This window comes from Lolium perenne, chromosome 4 (genome assembly GCF_019359855.2).
Source record: "Lolium perenne isolate Kyuss_39 chromosome 4, Kyuss_2.0, whole genome shotgun sequence".
Lineage (NCBI taxonomy): Eukaryota > Viridiplantae > Streptophyta > Magnoliopsida > Poales > Poaceae > Lolium > Lolium perenne.
In genome coordinates, this window is record NC_067247.2 from 41,780,046 (window position 1) to 41,786,908 (window position 6,863).

Genomic DNA, 6,863 nt, shown 5'->3' on the forward strand with positions numbered 1-6,863 from the left:
AGAAAGGTGATCAATAGGGGCAAGTTTGGCTGGCTCTGCATGGTGGCTGTCTCAGATTACCTGAGCTCAAATCCCTTTGTTTGATCTGTGTATCCTCACCGTTAGTCTCGCCTTGACTGAGGCTCGGGGAGCAGCTGGCCTGGTAGATGCTCTGTTAAGCCGATTGGAGTGTCGTCGGCTGACCCTGCATCATAACCTTCTGAGTTGTTGCAGTAGAAGACTACTAGAGCTGTTGAAGGGGAAGTCGTCATCATCTACAGGGTCAGAACCGTTTCTGTTGTTGCGAAACGATGGAGCAAGGCGCTATATTCGGACAGTAAGGGGCAGTTAAGGATCACCTTCAGGCTGGAAACCATAGCGTGGGCATTGGATGGTGCTGCCCATGGATTCATTGCAGTTGCGAACCTGCGCGATTGACATCTGAGGTTCGTATGGCCGTGGGTTGGATCTTTTCAAGTGGCGCTTTGGGGAATTGAGTTTTGCCCTTGCGGACAGGCCACAGATTACCATTTGAAAAAACAATAGAGTTGGTTCTGCTCGTGTTTTTCATGGCAAGGACCGGTGCGCTGCCATCGGCTCGTAATTTGTTGACTTATTTTAGCAATCGGTAAATTTGGTGAAAGGACAGAATCAGCTGAGAAGTTCTTCTTCATAATAAGAGGGATTTTTTACAAAAGAAGAGCCGATTGCTCAAAAAGGGGAAAACAAAAGAAGAGCCGATTGCTCAGGGGCTACTAGTCCTACTCTACTAGTCCTCGCTGGCCTCGTCGTCGGCATCGCTGCCGTCGGCGCTGCTTCCGGAGAGTTCCTCGTCGCTGCTACCCCAGCCCTCGGCCGGAGTCTCCTCTTCCTCGTCATCATCATCATCCTCGCTGTCCGCCCAAGCGCGGAAGCGCTTTGCCGGCGGATATCCGGCGGAGGAGGAGGAATCATCCTCTACCTCTTCCTCTTCTTCCTCGTCATCATCATCGTCCTCGCTGTCCGCCCAAGCGTGGAATCGCTTTGCCGGCGGATGCCCAGCGGAGGAGGAGGAATCATCCTCCTCCTTTTCCTCTTCTTCCTGTACTTCTTCTTCTTCCTCCTCCCCGTCGGAGGAGGTGGGTTTCGCCCAGGGGTGGAGATCATCTTCGCTTTCGCTCATCAGCTCCCCTTCGATGAGGAACTTGAGGTCATCTTCCCCATCGGTCAGAGGCAGGTCGCCATCTGACCCGACGAGTGCTTCGGGTGGGCCGTCTGGCACATGATCGAAGTTCCACTCCGGCTCGCTCGAGGAGGAAGACTGGAGGGAAAGGCCGGAGGAGACGGAGGAAGAGGAAGACATGGCTACAGGGGAAGAGGGCTTTTCGGTGCCGATAGCTAGAACAGAGGAAGGGGATGAAGAGGCTAATCAATCGGCACAGTTAAATAAAGGGGAAGCCTAGTGGAGAGTTAATGCCATTGCAGTTTCCGAGGAAGTGATGCTAAAGCTATCAAATTTTGCAGAGAAGTTGAGAAGGCAAGGCATCATGATGAAGAATACTGCGACGGCTCTGTTCTGCCACGACATGACCCGACGAAGAAAGAGCAGAGTGATTTTGGAATTATCAATTCCAAAACCAGGGGGGCATGTGTTATCACCAGAATTTGACCGAGTCAGAGGTGGGCCGCGATCAAGATGGGCTTGAAGAATATACATGGAAGAATATACGTGAATCGGCCTTATATGCAAAGTTTGGGCTAGTTTGCCCTTATATCTGTAATATAGTAGGATACGTGTCGGTTAGTTAGAGTTTGTCTCGTGCACGGTGGGGATTGTTCCCACGTTAGAAAGTCTACGGACTATAAATATGTATCTAGGGTTTATGAAATAAACAACAATCACGTTCACCACAAACCAATCTAGGCGCATCGCCAACTCCCTTGTCTCGAGGGTTTCTTCCGGGTAAGCATCATGCTGCCTAGATCGCATCTTGCGATCTAGGCAGTACAAGTTTATTCGTCGTTCATGCGTTGCTCGTACTGAAGCCTTTTTGATGGCGAGCAACGTAGTTATCTTAGATGTGTTAGGGTTAGCATTGTTCTTCGTATCATATGCTATCGTCGTGCAACCCTTAGACATCTAGCCGCCCTTACGCCTATCTTAGGCGTAGGGACGGCACCCCGCTTGATCATTATTTAGTAGATCCGATCCGTTATGGTTGCTCCTTGTTCTTCAAGGATTAGTTTAATATCTGCATAGTTAGGCCTTACAAAGGGTTGGAGGATCCAGCGGCGCGTAGGGTGTAGTTTGCTAGCCCTAGACAGGATGTTCCGGGGATCAACCTCGTGTTGGTTTTTAGGCCCTGTCTAGGATCGGCTTACGATCACCGTACGCGGCCGCGAGGCCCAATCACGAGTAGGACGTTTCGATTATGCGGTGAAAACCCTAAATCGTCGTAGATCATTTTAGCTTTATCTTGATCAAGCAGGACCACCATATATTCGTACACCTCGTACGAATCATGGGTGGATCGGCTCCTTGAGCCGATTCACAGGACAACCTGAGAGCCGATCGAGGCTCGTATTTAATGTTTACGTGTATGCCATGCAGGAAACTAAGCGAGGCATCTCCATCACCTTCCTGACCAGGTATAGGTCAGGTGGCACGCCTTTGCACCAGCATCGGACGTGCGTGCCAGAGTCTTTGCGGGCCGTCGCTCGGAGGGACCAGGGCCAGCCGCAGCCCTAAGTTGCTCCCGGCTCTCCTGTGTTGCCCGTCGCTGCTCGCCGGTGGGTTTCTGACCGCAACAACTTTATTCCTATGTTATATTTGATAAATGATTGTGTGTTAAAAAAGCTTTAAAAAATGTTTGAGACCGGCGTTTGGGGGACGCGGCTGGGAGCGACGTCCCCCAAACGCGGCACGAACAAAACACATCCCCCAAACATTCAATCCGACGCAGTTTGGGGGACAATTTGGAAGACGCGACTGAAATGCTCTTATGCCATAAGCGAACATTAAACATGTAATAAGGAAGGTCTAAGAGCGTGTTTGGGCAAGTCTCGGAAAATGAACTGTGTCTCCTTCTGCTCCGGGAGCTCAGTTGAGGAGCGGAGGACATTGGAACAGGTTCTAAATAGGACCGTACGCCCTAAATATAGACGAAGCTCGTTATGTGCCGCCCGACTAGCACCCACGGGTGGTAAAGCGAGAGACGCCAAGGTTGCGTGGTCATTCATGATGCAGGCGAGCCTCGCCGGAGCCGCAGAATGTGCCGGTGCCGGTGCCCACTCCCGGTCGTCAAGGTCCTGGCCTTCCTGACCCTCGCCTTTGTCGGCTACTTCGCGTGGCGCGCAATGCACGTGCCGCTGAACCGGCTGGACACCTGGGTCGACCCCGACCCCGCCTCCCCGGCGGCGACGCCGGGCTACCGCCCGATAATGGTCAGTCCCGTTGCCCCGTCGCTGGCCATTGTTTACGTTTGCACGGTCTGAAATTTCTGCCTACTTGTTTTTGTTTCAGCTGCGTCGCGGCGGAGTAGACCCTCTGTTCTGAGATGCAGACGGCAGAGATTTGGGCGGCGGTTGGCCGTGGCGACCGGTGATGATGCCGAGGATGCAGGCCGCTGGCGGTGAATGGTGATGCTTGTGTTGTTCGCGGGGCTGTTGGGGTGGCTGAACAATCTCTGATCTTGGTTGCAATGCTAATTCTACGTTTGTAGTGGTGATGAGAAAAGGGCATCATCGCCTGATGTGGTTGAACAGTATAATAAGCTTGGGACCAGTTATTTTCGGCGTTTTCGTTGCGGATTTTAGATTTGTCCGGGCTGAATCTATATATCAGAGACACACATTACTGACTTTGTCAGATCTGTGCATTCTATATGATTCTTTTGACAATAGACAGATCCGACTGGCTGATCCTAAGAGTTCAGCGCATCTCGTGAAACTTCGAGGGAAAAAGCCATGGCCACCTATCTGTTGCCCATCATTCGGCCTTCTTAATTAAAAAGAGCAGTATGACACTTAAATAATGTCAGAGCTGTACGCCAAAAACTGGGCACTTGGATTACAATCAAATCTTTGGATTCAATTTGTAGTGCAAAGTCGAACTACCAAAGCTACAAGGCCGCAAAAGCCAAGAAAAAAACTGTGCATTCTATGAGTTTCTTTTTGATACTGACCTATCCATGCAAACCATGCCAGCGCATCCAATCATTCATGTTTTTTTCCTTGGGAATCTAGTCATGCATGTCAGTCATAAGTTATATTTTTATTTGCATTAATTTTGTGTGTTCATGGATGGTAGTATGTGTCGGACGCTTGGAGCTAAAATTATGCGTAGTATAGCTCATACTTCACATTCTTGTTACTCCCTCCTTCTCAGTTTACTAGTCTTTTCGTATCACTAGGTCACCAATTTGATCTATATAATTTAAATTATATTTATAATACAAAAAATTATATCATTAGAAATAGAGTATCTAAACTTTCTAATGATACAATTTTTATAATATATAACTAATGCTAACTTGATCAAATTTATGACTTAGGGTACGCTCACGCCTAATGAACTGTGAAAAAGGGAGTAAAAGATGGTGTCACGTTAACATCAATTTAACAGTTCCTCTTTCGTAGTAGTAGATTTTATTGTTTTCGGAATGTAAACCGGTAACACTATTGCATTTTTTTCTAATAGTTTAGCTGTTTTGGGCGGCAGCTTGCAGGGAATCCTCTAGTACCAAATGTAATCAAACCGTTAAGATACATAAATAATGATTATAAAAATCAAGATTGGATTCCAAATTGTTTTGCATGTGACGAACGTTGTTTCCCAGGGATTATGGACGGATCCCGTACGCATATTGCCAATTATAATCCTTAAAGGGTATGAACTCCGGAATTGACGAGAAAAAACAAATAAAAGATCGTTGACAACCAGCTAGGGAGGCAGAAGAGGATTGGATGATAAACCAATAGTTCACACCTCATACAATTGCAGAATTTTCTAGTACTATTAACTAAGCTATACTCTACAAGCCGCTGCTTGGATATTTGTTGAACTCATAAGTTGTGCAATCCTCTTCAAAAAATGCAAGATACGAATGGACATAAAATCATATATACACATTATGGTACACCTTGATGGCATAATTTGTCAAATGGACTTGAGATTTGGTATTTTATGCTTTGGTTACATATAAATAGATTCAAGATCAACAAAAAAAAAATCTCGTGCAAATACTAAATAATATAATTTAAGATGGGGATGTAAATTGGCATTTGTATGTGGCTATTGTTGTTAAATAAAGTGAATCCAGAGAGACAAATTCTTAGTGTTTTTTTGTAGCTTTGAAAACTTTTCTATGTTTGGTTGTATGAATGAAAACATATTTAAGATTTGGCGGCAGAATAAGTTATGCATAACTAAAAATATTTAGTATAAACAGTATGTCAGTATGTAAAATGATATAACATCATAAATGCAACTATACCGGGCAGCCAGTTTACATTGCTTGAAATTGCTTGAAAGGCTCTCAGCTGGGGCAATACCTAGTGCGCTGCTCTAATCGGGGCCTATCGCAGGTCCATGAAAGATTGTTATGGACCTGATCCTGCCCCTTGCCGATGAGTCACCACCGAGGAGACTTCTAGGGTGGGTCGGCAATACAAATGACGATCTGATAGGTGAGGTCATAGGAAGTTGTCGTGAAGCTACCGAGCTCTTTCAGGAGTGGAATTGGTGACAAAGAGTGAAACAAATCCGGATGTGCGTGCTACCGATGGAGACGTTGGGCCGGAGAGGGGCTGGTGTGGTCTTGACGACAGAGAGAGGGATCTTGTGTGAGAGAAATTTGGGAAGATTCACATGTTGCACTTATATTTTTTTTAAGAATGCTTCCGTCTATTATGTTGGAGGAGCCTTCTAGGGTGGGTCGCGAAAACCATCGATCAATTTCTAATTAAAGAAAATTACTTACTTTGCGGCTGGAGCTTGATACTCATAGATAGATGCTATCTTACTGATCTAGTCTTTCATTTTAATATTTTCTAGTCATCTATATTTTCACTTACTACAGTGCAACTAAAGGTGATCCCAATTACTATTCCTCTAAACATACATATTATCCACCTAAGCATCTATAAATAAATAGCATGTCACCTCTTCAAAAATATGGCCAACTCGCTTCTAGCTTTGACGTTGATTCCTTTTCTTTTCAAACAAGCGCTAAAGCTCCCATTTCAGCCTTTTCTTCTCAGGGCTCACTCCAATGTGCGCCCTCATTTCGGCCCCATTTTGCATTTCGTCTGTGTGAACAAAAACCAAGATCCCACAGTGACCCCCGCCCATCGTACCTAGTTAAGGCAAAGCCATAAACATCAAGGCCATGCGTCTCTTCATCATGTAAGCAAGCCTCGCCCATGAATGTGTCCGTGCCTGCTCCTAGTGTTCAAGGTTCTAGCTTCATGTCCATCGAAGTCGTCGGCTACATCACGTGGCACGTGCTGATAAACCGGCCCGAGACCTGAACCGACCCTGGCTCCTCGGCCCCTTCCCAGGTTTACTGCCTGCTAAGAGCTTGTTTACTTCTAGTGTATTTATGGTGATTAGAGGAGATTATCCAGAATCGCGAGAAATCCCCAACAATCCGTTCGCTTCTCCGGGTTTGGACTTCACTTCTCCAGGTTTGGACATGATAACTTTAAGATATCCCCAAATCCCCGCAATTTTTCCTATATTAAGAACTCGCAGACTATATATTCTTAGGAAAGAGCAGTTGAGTTGATGTGAGGGTATTGGGTGTCCCCTTTGGGATGGAAATACTGAAGAAGTAAAACAGGTCCTAAAGGTCAGCCGGTAGCGCCCCGACTGAAGCGAGGCAACCTTTTGCCCTGTCAATCAC

The 6,863-nt window shown here is 46.4% G+C and overlaps 1 long non-coding RNA gene across 1 annotated transcript; it reads left to right on the forward strand.

The window, feature by feature from the left end:
• Nucleotides 1-3,142: 3,142 nt before the first annotated feature.
• LOC127348328 (uncharacterized) lies at nucleotides 3,143-3,745 on the forward strand. Its single transcript, XR_007879741.2, has 2 exons — nucleotides 3,143-3,402; nucleotides 3,482-3,745. It is a non-coding gene; the product is annotated as an uncharacterized lncRNA (long non-coding RNA).
• The last annotated feature ends 3,118 nt before the right edge of the window (nucleotides 3,746-6,863 follow it).